The 16,083-nt window shown below is 40.4% G+C and overlaps 1 pseudogene; it reads left to right on the plus strand.

The window, feature by feature from the left end:
• Positions 1-2,666: 2,666 nt before the first annotated feature.
• Positions 2,667-14,879, plus strand: LOC105482144 (SIN3-HDAC complex-associated factor pseudogene; annotated as a pseudogene).
• The last annotated feature ends 1,204 nt before the right edge of the window (positions 14,880-16,083 follow it).

Below are 16,083 nucleotides of genomic sequence, written 5' to 3' on the forward strand. Positions count from 1 at the left end.
AATTTTTGATATTTTTAGTAGAGATGGGATTTCACCATGTTGGCCATGCTGGTCTCGAACTCCTGACCTCAGGTGATCCACCCACCTTGGCCTCCCAAAGTGCTGGGATTACAGGTGTGAACCACCATGCCCAGTCCCCTTCCTCCATCTTTAAAACCAGCTATGTTGTATCTTCAAGCCTCTCTCTGCTTTCGTCATGAAGTTGTCCTCTCTCTCAGCATCTGTCTACTGCTTGCCTCTTATATGAGCCCTTGTGGGTCTACTTAGATACACTCCCCATCTGCGAAGTCCCTTTTGCCATATAAGCAACATATTCACAGGTTCCAGGGATTAGGATGTGGATATCTGGGAGACAGGGACATGTTTCAACCTACTGCAAGGAACATAATTGATTTTTTTCTTTTCTTTTCTTTCTTTCTTTTTTTTTTTTTTTTTTTTTGAGATGAGTCCTTGCTGTGTTGCCCAGGTTGGTCTTGAACTCCTTGGCTCAAGCAATCTTCCCACCTTTACCTCCCAGGTAGCTGGGATTACAGGCATGAGTCACCACACCCAACTGAATATTTTTCTCAAAGGAATTTTGCAAGGGTGGAAGTAAGAAAAGCAATTAGGGAGCTTATTCAATCATCCAAGTGAGAGTTTATGGTGGCTCCCATCAAATCCATAGCAGTGGGGGTAGTTAGAGGTGGTAGGACACTGGATATATTTCTGATACAGTGTGAACATTATCTCATAATAGGTAGGGTGTGGGATTTGAAAGAAAGAGAAAAATTAAGAATAAATCCAAAGTTTTTCACTTGAGCAACCAGAAAGCTCAAAATCCCATCAATTTAGATGGGGATGAACAGGGACAGCACATTTTTAGGGGGAAGTTTAGGAGTTCTGTTTTGTACATTGAGGGAGATTGCAAAAAATGACCACAATTTTTTTTCTCATCCCTCTATGCAGGCCTCTTTGCAATGTGGTTTTACTGGTCATGCCATGAAGAGGTGATGGCTATTTCTCCATCTCTTGAATCTGGAAGACTCTTGTGACTTGCTTTGACCAAGAGAATGTGGCAGAGGTGACACTAGGTGACTTTCAAGCCTAAGCCTCAATAGCCTCTACTCCCACTACCTTGGAAAGCTTCCCTGATACTCCATCCTGATCTAGAAGATGAGAGACCAAATGGAGCGGAGATGAGTTGTTCCAGTGAGACCCTACAGATCAGCCAGCCAACAGCCAGCAGCAACCACTAGATCTGGGAATGAGCCATCCTAGACCATCCAGCCCCAGGTGAGTTTCCAGTGAAATCACACTGTTCATCTACCTTCGCAACTTCTTTTTTCCTCATTCAGTATTATGTTTTTAAGATGTATCTGTAAATAAAGAGATCCACTTCAGTAATTTTTAACTACCCAGTAGAATCCCATTATGTTGCATATTCATTCCCCTACAAAAGGGATGGCCATCCTTGCATATGTGCACATTTATGAGTTTCTTAAGATACATACCAAGAAATGGAAGTGCTGAGTCCGAGAGGATGCTCATTATTCAACTGTATTAGGTGTTGCCAAATTCTTCTCCAAAGTGGTTCTTTCAGTTTACCCACCCACCAGCAAAGGATGAAAGTTCCTTTTTCCATACATCTTCCCTAACACTTTGTGTAATTAGACTTTCATTTTACCAATCTTACAGGAATAAAATCATTCTCACTGTTATTCTAATTTTCTTATTCCAGATTGTTGTGAGGTTGAGAATACTTTTATAAATGTATTAGCCATTAGGGATTCCTCTTCATGTCATGCCTCTTCATGTCATTTGTCTATTTTTCTATTAGATTTTTTTGCTTTGCCTTTTCTATTTTTAGTCATTCTCTGTGGATCCTAGGAATATGGATTACAAATTTCTTCTCCTGATCAGTGGATTTTCTTTCTTTGCACTTTATGATGTCCTTTGTTGAAGACATTTAAATTTTAATATAGCCTAATTTATTCTTTTTGCCATTATAGTCAAATCTTTTTTCTTTTTGCATGCACAAAATTTACTAAAGGCATTTTGTTTTTTGTTTATAGTCGAATCTTTTCTGTTTTGGTCTACCTGAAGTTAAAGATTTTCTCTATTTTCTCCTACATGGTTTAGAGTTTGCTTTTCACATTTAAGTATTTAATCCATTTACAGTTTCCTTTTGTGTAGGATATAAGGATCTGGTTTTATAGATCCACTTACAACCAATGTTTCAACACTATTATTGACTCATCCTTTTCCATTCATTTCGATGTCTCGTCTGTCATATTTCAAGTGTCCACTTATGAGTAAGTGGACAAATGACCTGTGCTTAGGTCATTTGTCTTAGAAACTGTGTGTCAATATCAAAACTGTTCCAATAACCATAGCTTTACAGCAAGTCTTGATACTTGATAGAGCAAGTTCTCCTCCATTTCCTCCCTCTTGTTTATTTTTAGTCTTTTATTCTTCAATAGGATTTATAATCAGCTTGTCAAGTTTGAAACCTGTACTAGTTTCCTAGAATGGCTGCAACAAAGCGTCACAAACTGGGTGGCTTAAAAATTACAGAAATTTGGCTAGACAAGGCAGTTGAGGAGGGGGTGCTTGAGGCGGGGCTGGCCCAGTGTGCACTCCTCACCTTGGGGACGTTATGGCTCGTGGAACAGCTGCTTTTGGAAGACTATTGCCCGGAAGAAAAGATGTTTGATTTTCATAAGCCAAAGATGTACCAGCATATAGGGGGCTGCTGTATCTGCAGAGCTAAGTCCTCCAGTTCTTGATTCACTGACAGTAAATGCTATGAAAAGGACTTCCAGAGCCGTTTTGGATTATGAGACCTGTTCAGGAGACATCTGCAATGCCTATGTCTTGCTTGTAAAATGATGGAAGAAGGTGCCAGCAGGATTAAAAAAACAAAAACAAAAAAACAAACAAAAAACTAGAGTCATGTGGTAGTTACAAGGCCTGGACCCAGTATAAAGCGTGCATTGAAACCAAAGAAAGTGAAAACTCTATCTGGAAACAGGATAAAAAGCATCCAGATCAGTAAACTGCAGAAGAAATTTGAACGTCCTAATTCTGATGCTCACAATACCACCTCAAATGCGTCCGCAGCTCAATCTCCTTGTAACAGTAACCAGTTAGATGACAGCTCAGATAGAGAGGTCGTTTCTGGTTCTGACAGAATGCCAGTTTTTTTCCTTTTTAGAGCTCACATACTGGAAAAGACAGAAGAGACGTTGTGAGGTCATCTATAAAGACTGTTTTGGGGAAGTCCTCATCTACACACATCTCTTCAAGCCTTGCTGCAGTCAAAAGAAAGAAGCTGGGCCAGGCACTGTGTCTCATGCCCGTAATTCCAGCACTTTGAGTGGCCAAGGTGGGCAGATTGCCTAAGGTCAGGAGTTCGAGACCAGCCTGATCAACATGGTGAAACTCCGTCTCTTCTAAAAATACAAAAATTAGCCGGGCGTAGTGGTGCACCTGTAATCCTAGCTACTCAAGAGGCTAAGGCAGGAGAATCACTTGAACCCGGGAGGCAGAGGTTGCAGTGAGCTGAGATTATGCCACCTCACTCACTCCAGCCTGGGTGACAGAGTGAGACCCTGTCTCCAAAACAAAGGAAAAAAGAGAAAAGCATCTGCTGAGAAGCCAGAAGCCAGAGGAGCAGAGGCCAGAGCCTCTGCCCATCCCCACTCAGGAGTGGAGACTGAGGTTTTCATGTAAAAGGGGAACAAAAAAAAAATCTAAATTTTGAAAAGACCACAAAGCAACAAACTGACCGTCCTATTTTTAACTTGGATACCTGCTATTCTGCCAAAAGACAATGTCTAGAATAGTTTTCAATGGGTTGATTTTCCCTCAGTCCCACCAACTTTGAAGCCAGTGTCTAGCTCACTAAAAAAAGAGTTGTATATAATATTTACGACGCTGACTATTTCATAGGAAAGCTGAATGCTGCTGTAAAGTACTCTTTCACTCTTTTTTTTTTTAATCCCCTTCTAATGAATGAAACTAGGGGAGTTTCAGGGGACAAAGATGGAATTTGTTTATGATAAACTGTAGTTTTAAATCTTTCTGTATTGAGAACCAGTGGTTGGGGCATTTTTTAAGATGGCTGACTACACTTGTTTTCCCTTATGATAATAAATTTGTCATAACTCAGTAACATGGACTTGCCCCTAGTGGTAGCTGTTTATAATTTTGAAATATTAAGGTCTTGCCTCGGTTCTGATGATTCAACCTGTACTACTGATTATCAAGCAGGACAGACTGAGCTTTCTGTTGCATATACCTTGGAGGAGAAAGTAATTTCTCAATATATAGACAGGTAACTTGATGCTATACGTTGCATCCTGTGCTATCTCCCTTCATATTAACATTTGATAAAGATTTTAGTGTACGTGAAACTTCTAAAGCAGAATCAAAGCTTCTCTTGGGGAAATGGCAAGACAGGTGAGACCCTGCAGGAATAGGGCCAAAGCATTATCACATGGTAGAGAACACACCCTATTAAAAATGTTAAACTATCCGAAAAATACAATGTGCAAGTCTTCAGGATGGCACAAAACAAAGGTTAATGCAACCTGGGGCACATTTCTTAGAGGGCTTGCTGAGTTTGTAAATAATCGACTTTTGCTTGTGTTACATGACTTTGATGACTTCATTGAAAGTCTGCACAATTCAGTTTCAGCTCTGGATTACTTCAGTTGACCTTTGTGAAGGCTTTTATCTGTGTAGAGTGAGTGTTTGACTTGTTCCAGCCTATTAGGTTTTTATTTTCTTTCACTCTGTATTAAAAGCAAATTTTACTAAAAGAAAAGAGGTTTGTGTTCATGTTAAGTGGGTTGGTTTTGGTTTTGCTCCTTTTATTCAGGCTTTCTGAACATTGAGATAACCTGAACTTAGAGCTCTTCAATCCTAAAAGCCTCAAGAAAAGCCTCTCACTCGAACCCAAACCAAAGCACTCTTACTGCCTCTTTTCTGAATGTTCAGGAAAAAGTATCACCAGTTCAGTCTTTTCATAATGAGGGAGAAGCACTTGCCTGCCTTGTAGTAACAAGACTCAGTGCTTATTTTTTAAACTCCATTTTAAATATTGGATAGTATAACAATAAGTAGTGAGCCACCTTTTATGGGCACCCTGTAGTTTTATAGTTCTGAATATAAACATTCTATAATTCCTTCTTTTGGGAAAACCTTACATGCTACAAGCCACCATATGCACAGACTATACAGTGAGCTGGGTCGGCTCTCCCCTAGTCTTTGAGGCAAATTACAAAAGTCCAGCCATTATCATCCTCCTGAGTTATTTTGAAATTTTTTTTTGTATATGTTGGCTGCAGTATTAGTGGTAGAATATACTATACTATGGATCATCTCTACTCCTGTATTTATTTGTTTATTACTAGACCTCAGCCACAGTCTTCTTCTTCCCCTTCCACCTCTCTTCGCCTGTGGGATGTACTATATGCAGTCATGCACTTTGTATTAATATATTAGAAATCTACAGACCTATATTGTACTTTTTATACTGTTGGCTACTTATAATCAAAACTTTTACTAGGGAATTGAATAAGTCTAGTCTTATTATAAACTTTTTTTAAAATACAGAAATTTGTTCTTTCACACTTCTGGAGGCCAGAAGTCCGAAAGGGTGTATCAGCAGGTTGGTTCCTTCTGGGGACCGGGAGCAGGGAATCTGTTCCATGCTTCTCCCTGAGGTTCTGGTGGTTTCTAGCAGTGGTTGGCGTTCTTTGGCTTGTAACTGTATCACTCCAATCTCTGTGTCCATCCTCACACAGCCAACATCACCCGGCCTTCTTCCTTGTGTGTGTCTCTGTGTCTTCATGTGGCCTTCCTATAAAGATTAGGGCGAGATCTAATATGACCTCATCTTAACTTAATTACATCTGTGAAGACTCTATGTCCAAATAGGGTCACATTCACAGATCCTGGGAGCTAGGACTTTACCTTCTCTGTTAGGAATATGCCATACAACCCTCAATAAAACCTTTGATTGCAATTACATTGCATTTGGGTGCCAATCAAAACCACAATGGGATACCACCTTACTCCTGCAAGAATGGCCATAATAAAAAAATAATAGATGTTGGTGTGGATGTGGTGAAAAGGGAACACTTCTACACTGCTGGTGGGAATGTAAACTAGTACAATCACTATGGAAAACAGTGTGGAGATTCCTTAAAGAACTAAAAGTAGAACTGCCATTTGATCCAGTAATCCCACTCCTGGGTATCTACCCAGAGGACGAGAAGTCATTATATGAAAACATTTCATTGCACACCCATGTTTATAGCAGCACAATTCACAATCACAAAAATGTGGAGCAAACCCAAATGCCCATCAATCAACGAGTGGATAAGGAAACTGTGATATATATATATAATATATATATAAGATATATATATATGATGAAATACTACTCAGCCATAAAAAGGAATGAATTAATGGTATTCACAGACACCTGGATGAGCTTGGAGACTATTATTCCAAGTGAAGTAACTCAGGAATGGAAAACCAAACATTGTATGTTCTCACTCATAAGTGGGAGCTAAGCTACGAGGATGCAAAGGCGTAAGAATGATAAAATGGATTTTGGGGACTTGGGGGGAAAGGATGGGAAGCAGGTGAGGGATAAAAGACTACAAATTGGGTTCAGTGTATACTGCTCGGGTGATACGTGGACCAAAATCTCATAAATCACCACTAAAGAACTTATGTAGCCAAATACCACCTAGTCTCAAAAACCTATGGAAATAAAAACACAAGATAAAATAAAAAGGAAATTACATTGCATTTGGGGATTTGTTTAGGGGAGGATTGTCATTTTTACTTAATTTACTTGCATTTAACTTATTTCCTTCCAGAATATTTTATCCTTTTCTTCATAAGATTTTTAAACATCTTTTGTTCAATGTATTCCCAGGTACCTTATTGTTTTTTGTTATGCTTCAAAATGGTATCTTTTTTCAAGTTGCATTTTTCTACTTCTGTGTTGCTGGTGTACAGAATGCTGTGTTTTTGGGGGCAATTGACAAAACATTCAATAATTATTATTCTTTCTAACAGTTTGTGGGAGTCACTGGAATGTTTTGTGTGTAGTCGTACTGTCTGCATTGACAATTTTATTTTTTCCTTTCCAGTCTATATTCCCTTTACTTATACTCCTTATCTCATTAAGTTGGTAGGACCTTCAGTAAAATGATGAATAAAAGTAGCAACTGGGGATATCCTTGACTTGTTTCCAATTATACAGAAATATTTTTAGTATTTGGCCATTCATTATGAGGTTTACTTTGACATTTTGTTTAAAATATTTTATCAAATTACTTTTTATTCATAATTGGGAAAAAACTATTTTGATTTTGTGTTTGCTTTCATCATGTATGATATCAACTTTTATACCAAAGGTTTGATCAGAATCTATAAAAATAATTGTATGTTCTTTTGTCTTTTCCATATGCTATTATGGTCAATTTCACTGGAGAATCTTTTAATGTTAAACAATTCCAACACTCCTGTGATAAATCATATTTAGTTATGTTTTTCACTCCTTTTATCTTATATATTATATCCTTGATTACAAAGTTATGATCACATTTTTAAATATGGTGTTCCATATCAAGGAAAATGGAAATAGTCACACATAAATATTTTTATATATGTGTCTATTTCTCCTCAGTTAGGGAGCAGAAGTATTTCTGCTTTTATCCTTGGCACCAATGTGTCAAGGATTGAACAAAAAGGCAGAGGCAGAAGGAATCTGCTGTACTTTTATCTGCATAAATATCTGCTATCAGATCCCACAAGTGAAGCCCTGAGGTGTCCTGTCGAGGTGTTAGTGGATGACAGAAGTTGTCTCCACGTGTACGCAGGGGCACAGGGATAGAGGGTGTCCTCCAAGAGCTGCACCATCATCTCACCTGGTACCAGTCACAGTTGGAGCCATATAGGATCTCCAAACACCACTTTCTTCCTGGATGTCGGTGTTTAGGGTTATTAATGTCTGAAAGGCCAAGAGTCATTGGAAATTCTACCAAGAAATAACAGGAGTTCTCTGAAGATCAGAGAAGGGCTGTGGAGTCTAATTAGAAATCCTACCACAAGGGAGACTGGCAAGTCAGCAGTGACTGGGACCTTCAGGAGGGCGTTGGTCCTTCTTGCTTCTGCCCTCTTGCTCTAAAAGACATGTATATTTCTGAAGCTCCCATGGGGAACAGGATCTCCTTGATGATGCATCCATACAACAAGAGTGGTTGCACTTCTTAGAGGTCACGCCAATATACATAACCACCAGTAATGCCTGAACATAATGCCAGAAAAAGCGTTGCCCCATGCAAGAGTTGTGGTGAGGGATTCCCCTGGCTGTCAGAAGACCAAAACTCTCCCTCTCTTTGGTTCTTGATCCACCCTAATTACACTGGACATCACACCTGTGATTATAAAGTAACTGTGGCTGCAATATTTTAAAATTACATATAAACTACCATAATTCACATATGTACAAGTTCTTGTGTACTTGTTAAAAGTTTCAGTTAGCCATAATCCTGCCTTAGATTAACTTCATGGAATATGACGCCACCCATGTAAACAGAATATTTGTTAAAGGGGAGGTAGTCAGTGTAGGGTAGGGAGGTGGCAGCTGGAAGAACACGATGGAAGACTTGGGCTCAAGGTATCAGCTCTGATTCCAACCCCAGACTAGTCACTTAACTTCTGGGACCTTATCCGCCAATATGAAAACCATACTTGATGACTCTTTGAGCTTTTGTGTGCTAGAATTTCTTTTAATAAACCATTTTTATAATCACATCTCGTATATTACCCTGTGTTTCTTTCTTTTGTGAGTGTCTTGCTTTCATCAACAGCTTGAAACACATTGTGGGCAGAGATCCCATACACTCCTTCTTTTATATATTCTTTGTGGTCTAACCAGAGTTTATGATGTGACAGGAGCCAAATAAGGGCTTAGCAGAGTGAATGTGTGAATGAATGACTTTGAATCTCCCTGTGATGGTGAATTTCATGTATTAACTCAACTGGGCCATGGCATGTCCAGATAGGTGGTAAAACATTATTTCTGGGTGTGTCCCTGACAATGTTTATGGAAGAGATTAGCATTTGAATCAATAGACTGAGTTAAGAAGATCCACCCTTACCAATGTGTCAAGGATTGAACAAAAAGGCACAGGCAGAAGGAATTTGCTGTGTCTTTTTGAGCTGGGACATCCATCTTCTCCTGCCCTCCAACATCAACATTGCTGGTTACGTGGACCTTCAGACTCAGAATGGAATTGACCCTATTGGCTCCCCTGACTCTAAGGCCTTTGAGCTTGAATTGGAACAATGCCACTGGTTTTCCTGGGCTGCCAGCTTGTAGACAGATGGCATATCAAGAGACTTCTCAGCCTCCACAATTGCTTGAGCCAGTCCTTCATATAAAGATAGATAGATAGATAGATAGATAGATAGATAGATAGATAGATAGATAATATATAGATAGATTTTTTTTTGAGACAGAGTCTCGCTCTGTCACCCAGGTTGGAGTGCAGTGGCACGATCTTGGCTCACTGCAACCTCTGCCTCCTGGATTCAAGCAATTCTCCTGCCTCAGCCTCCCAAGTAACTGAGACTACAGGTACACACCTCCATGTCCAGCTAATTTTTGCATTTTTAGTAGAGACGGGGTTTTGCCATGTTCACCAGGCTGCTCTCCAACTCCTGACCTCAAGTGATCCACCTGCCTTGGCCTTCCAAAGTGCTGGGATTACAGGCATAAGCCACCACAACCGGCCAATATCTATGTGTCTATAAAGATCCTATTGGTTCTGTTTCTCTGGAGAACGCTGACTAATACACTGCCTAACCTCTAGCTCATAGTAGCCAGACAAAAGTAAAATTTTTCTCCGTACTCTCTATAGTCTGGGTAATACTGTATATAAGCTGGACTTTAAGAAAACCACATGAACCAAAAATCTTACAAATGTTGACAGCTGTCAATTATTCTTTGTCTTATAAATGGGGTTCATATCAGTCAGGGGCCCTGCAAGAAGCACTCTCAAAATGGGTAGTGTGAGAGTTTAGTAAAGGAGCTATTTACAAAGGTGTGGGCAACCTGGCAGAGAAGGTGCCAGGGAAAGTAATATCTCAACCTTGTGTTCCTCTGGCCCCCACACTTCAAACCCTCAAGATGCACCATTATGCCAGAAAGAGTTCTCTCAGTCATAACCCTTCTCCCTCCCAAGTCCCTACTGAAAGGTCAGAAAACATATTTTTGAAAGATCAGAACAATGACGGTGCTGGAAATTTTTTAAAATGAGATTGCATGGTCAGAGAAAGCGAAGCAGGAAAGTCACAAAACAAAATACTAGAAGCAAATGCAACTCCTTCCTAGAGAGTATCAGAGAAGATCCAAGCTTGGGGCAAATAGGAAGAAAAATTGTGAGCCACTGGGAGTGATTATGGGGCATGTAATGAAAGAGAATTAACTATTTTCTTGATTTCAATTGATCCAGAAAATTCTGAAATTTGGCTCACAGGTTCCTTGTAATATATTTCCCTATGTTTCCATCAGTGACATATATTTTTCTTGCAATAACTCTACGCCCCTTTGATTGGAAAATCTAGCTCTGGAGCTCTTCCTGGAATAACTGTGCCAGTTAAGCTCTTCCCACCCCCAGCCCCACTTCCATCCCTCTGGGCATCCTGTATGCCCAAGATGTAACTGCACTCTAAAAGCAGTAGGTGGGAGAGACTAATGGAGCATCAGAGTAGCATTGAAAGGGACTCTAGTCTATACCACCTGCTGCAGCAGACATGGAGGAAAAAAGAAAGGAGGATCTCCTTCAAGGAAGGAAACACACAAATGTCCAACACACCAGAGAACAGCCTTCCTCGTTGTACCTGCATCTCATTCACACTGTGAAGTACATCATGGTTGATCACAACTATCACCCTCAGCAAGAAGCCAGAGAGAAAACAGATGTATGTAACTAAAGAAGAAACCCATCCCAACTATTTATACAAACCAAACAAACGATGACATGCTGTACACACCATTACTTTCTTGTCCTATATTTCAATCTCGTTTTGGAAACTTTCCTGTTATCAGTACATAGAAAAGCTTTCTTATTTTGGGTTTTTTTTTTTTAATTTTTACTTTTTTGTTTACATCTGAATATTATTTCATTGTATTGATATATCATAATTTATTTAAACACACTCTTACTGGTAGATAATTTAGGCTGTGTTATCAAACTTTCTGATCCTTGCTAACCTTATAGGTGATAAGTGGTAACCTGGGATAGTTTTATTTTGCATTTATCTTTTTTTTTTTTTTTTTGAGACAGAGTCTCGCTCTGCTGCCCAGGCTGGAGTGCGGTGGCACAATCTTGGCTCACAGGAAGCTCTGGCCTCCTGGGTTCACGCCATTCTCCTGCCTCAGCCTCCCGAGTAGCTGGGACTACAGGCGCCCACCACCTCATCCGGCTAGTTTTTTTGTATATTTAGTAGAGATGGGGTTTCACCGTGTTAACCAGGGTGGTCTCGATCTCCTGACCTTGTGATCCGCCCACCTCGGCCTCCCAAAGTGCTGGGATTACAGGCGTGAGCCACTGCGCCCGGCCTGCATTTATCTTATGATGAGTGAAATTGAACATCTATTAATGTGTTCAAGAACCATTTGTATACTCCTTTCTGTGTGCAGTCCAGTCTGTTAATATCTTTTTTCTATTTGGTTTTGGTCTTTGAGAGAGATCATTTTTTTGTTTACATCAGTTTGATTTACACACATTTGAATATTATTCAAATGACTGACTTGTTTCCAATAAGTAAACTAAATTAAAAATAACTTGATCACTTTGTGTCAAACACAATTGTTCATATACCATACTCTAGCACCACGGTCTTTTATTATTGGTAGGAATTCAACTTCTGAACTCTGGGGCCAAATAGCAATGAAATTAGAACTTCTTAAAGCCCCAAATCCATTATTTCTGAACTAAAATATAATGTAACTAACTTTTTCAAAGTTATCCTCGGTTAAATAAATTAGATTACAAATTAGTCCACTGTTTCAAAATGCAGGGGTTTTTTTAACCCCATAAATTTAGCTTCACAGAAAATACATTGTTAAAGCCAACAAATTTCATAGAGTGTTACAACTTTAAAACTAGAAGCTACCTTTAAAGTTATTAATTCTATTGCATCGTTATATAGATATAACAGAAAATTTGAGCAAGTAGCCAGAGTTAATAGAACCTAACCCTCCAGATTCAGCACGGTGATCTTCCTGTGCCACTTTGTTGCTCCTTTCAATCTGCTACTTAAGAGAAATCAGAATTTTCTGTCCTTGGCAGAAAGTTTCTTTTCAAGAGATATGTGAATACGTAGCACCAAACCCTTCAAAGAAAGCCCAGGACAGCTGACCTCAAAGTTTTGCTGTGGGTGCTTCTCCTAACTGGGTCCATTGTTCTCCCAGCCTTGACCTTAAGCTCCTATAAAGGAAAAGAATTCAGCAACGCTGGGGAGACAAATACATATTTTTAAATTTCTCCCCAGTGATAGACAGGACAGAACAAGGCAGCCCAGGCAGGGGTGTGGCTAAGAAAACCTTTCAGAGTTGGACACCTCACTGAATGCTACCATCCAAGGTAAACACCAAGCTTAGTGAAATCTCAAGCAATTGGCTATTTGCCTTTATGTCTGATCCCATGTAAAGGAGGGGTAATATTTGATGAAAAACAAAAGATCTGAGAAAACCACATAATAATCACGTACTGAGACCAGGTACAGGAGCTTAGTTGTTTAGATCCTGAATTAATAAATGATGTGAGATACAAAACCCCAGAGGCAAGAACTCCAGCAAAAGCAGTAGAGGGGATCAGCCATGTAGCCCTTAGAGAGAGCGCTAGGCTAAGTAGGGGTACGTTGGAGGGTGAGGAACCAAGGCCCAAGCTCTCTTCTTTAAGTAGAGAAGGAATAAGTTCATTCCTACATGTCATTCTGGCAGTCTCTGGAAAACAAAGCAAAACAAAACAGGTATTTCTAAAAGAATGAGAGTTACAATAAATGCCTAGATGGGCTTGGCTGAATTGTGCTGTGAAGGAAGGAGAGTAGCAGAACATCTCAGGTGGATCAGAAGCAAGGCTGTCTTCGCAGTAGTCCAGGAGACATCTGTCTACATGGTGAGGACTGCCATGTACAGATGGGCAACTTGTGCACTGCTCAAAGGCACTGTCCTAAGAAATGCAAGGACTGAAATACATCCTGCACATCACTAGTAAAACTGCACAGGAAAAGAATTCCTTTTACAAAGGCACCCACTGGACTGCATCTGCCCAGAGGGAGAAACCTTTTCTAATTCAGGCAAAGGTGTTATGTAGGTTACTGGCAGCTTGGGATCTTATTATAAATGTAGACCCCCAAGGCCTACCCCAGAACTGCTGAATCAGGATCTTCCCATTAGCAATATCCCTGGTGCCTTGTATGCCCATTACAGTTTGAGAAACACTGGCTAAAACACAGGAAAATACATTTCTTTGCAGAAGGGGAAATAGATACAGAAGACAGCACTTTGCTTAGAGAAGAGGTACAGGTTGCACTCAGGCCTCCTGAGTTCCAAGCTTCAACTTTTATTCCATGCTAATAACCTTTCATTACCCTTGGTCTATTTCGTCATCATAGCACATGGACACATGGCCTGAATCCCTCATTGCTTTTAGAGTCCTGAGGCTCCTGGAACCCTCAAGACTTGTAACATATATTTTCAAGATCCCCTAGTTCACTTGTGAATGAGGATCGTTGGATTACAGCTGAGCTAGGACAGTGGAGGTAACCCTGCCCCTGCTCAGAGCTCCAGTCCTTAGATTCTGGCTAAAATTCAGGTCTAGGAGTGTTAGAGAAGACTGGTGTGTGTATGTGTGTGCATGAGGACAAGTGTGTGTGTGTCACAGAGTGCACACAGGCATGAGGAGAGGGTGGGTATGTAGAGCAGATAGAAATATCTTGCATGCAAGCCTTGCTCTTCTTCTGCCTGGCTTTTCATTTGGGGTTTTAGCATTCTTCTAAGAGCCCAAACCACAGCTTAGCTTGTCATACACTCTCGAAGAATCTGTCCCCAAATTTTCTTTGCATTCCTCATTTATGCAAACAGATTGTATATCTAAACTTGGAGTGCCTTTCAACTTAAGTTTTTCCATGATAGTTGATATGATCTCTCTCACTCTCCCCCCTTCTCCTCTCTCAATTTAATTGTGAAACCACCTTCCTAGTCCCTGCTAGATGGTACTCAGCCTATAGGAATAGAGAGGAAGTCTGGAAGCAAAAGTATCAAGGAGAGAATTCACAGTATAAAAGCCTGGTTACAATACATCCTTTTGGAGTAGCAAGCATCACCTCACACTGTAACTAGCAGCTTATCATGGTCAGAGAAAAGCTGCTAAGTTTTTCTCCTTAGTACTATCTACGTCTTTTACTCTGTGTGCCAGCGGTTGGTGTCTCTCTCTCCTCCTCCTCCTCCTCCTCCTCCTTCTCCTCCTCCTCTCCCTCCCTGTCTAAAGTCTCATTCTCCCTCTCCATCGCTCTCCTCACCCTCCCACCAAGGAGGACCTCTTTTATCTTCTCCAAGCTAATTATGATTTTCAAGTTCTCCTTCATGAGTTCCAGTAAAGAGAGAAAGAAGTGGAAAAGTGGAAGGAGGTGTTCACAGCATGAGAGCTTCTTCTCAAACAGGGGCTCCTTCCTCTGCCACCTTCGTGCTCAAAGCAGGCTGCCTCCTATCCCCGCGCAGCTCCCTGGGGCTAGGGACCCTCTATGGCCGTGCCCAAAGAGGCTGCACAGTCCTTCCAGCTAATGCAGCTCTAGTCAACTGACCTTTAGTCAGATACCATTAACTTCTGTCCCCGTTCACATTCACCCTTTCTCCTCTCCTCCCCACTTCTAGACTTTTTTCAGGTAGGTGGAAGGATGTTGAAGGAGTTTACACTGGATACTTTTTATTTAAAAAAAAAAAAAAAAAAAAAAGGCAGAGAAACAGCCATCTCAGACTGTGGGAATAGGTCATGGGGTCAGAAATTTAAGAAAAGTCAAGGTTTTTTCATTGCTATGCTGGAGGAAAAAAGCAAGAATTGATTGAGGAAACAGGAAGGCTGTGTGGTTTTGCAACTTTCTTCCAGCCTGCTTGCACTCACAGAAAAGACAGACTTTAGATTCAGCCATTTTCCCCTCCCTCCTCTCATTCGTTGCAGGCACTTCGCCTTGAGAGTAAGGAGTTTTATGTTGTTTTGTTTTGTTTTCCCAGAAGGACTCTTGGTTCATTACAAATCAAATTATACAGAATGAGAATAAGAAGAAGTTTTTCAATGCAAGGTGCTGAGACTAGCCCAAGCCACCTGTCTCAGTATTTTGGCATGTCACTTCACCTCTCTGGATCTTAATCCCCTTTGACATAAAATTAGGATAATAACATCAATCCAATCTACCACACAGGAAGGTTAAAAGAAGCATGCCAGATAATGTATGTGAAAGAATTTTTTAAAGTATAAAGTTGCTCTAAGAGTAGAAGGTGCTATTGATAGCAAATCACTATTTTAAGTGCTTTGTGAGAAATAAGTTTGAGTAAGAATTCTTTACCAAAGAGTTACAATACAATCAGAGGGCAAGACATAGAGCAGATGACACAGTGCAGAACAGATGACAGTATCAGGTGGCCTATGGTAAGGGTCAGGATGGTGCAGGCGCAAGTTGGAGGCTAGAAACCTGCCAACTACACAAATGCAGAGTGAAGAGTGATATTGAAGGGGTGGGAGCTGTTTCAGATTGCATATGACTCCCAAAAGGATATGTTAGAGACTCAACCCCCAGTACCTCAGAAGGCAACCTTATTTGGAAAATAGGGTCCTGCAGATGTAGTTAAGATAAAAACCCTACTGGATTTGGGCGCGTGTTTAATCCAATGTGATTGCTGTCCAGAAGGGGAAAGAGAGAGACAAGGAAGAGAATGCCAAGCGAAGACATACACGCTGAGAATGACATAGGATAAAAGGAAGAGAGACTTAAACTGTGCACCTGCAAACC

This window comes from Macaca nemestrina, chromosome 8 (assembly GCF_043159975.1).
Source record: "Macaca nemestrina isolate mMacNem1 chromosome 8, mMacNem.hap1, whole genome shotgun sequence".
Lineage (NCBI taxonomy): Eukaryota > Metazoa > Chordata > Mammalia > Primates > Cercopithecidae > Macaca > Macaca nemestrina.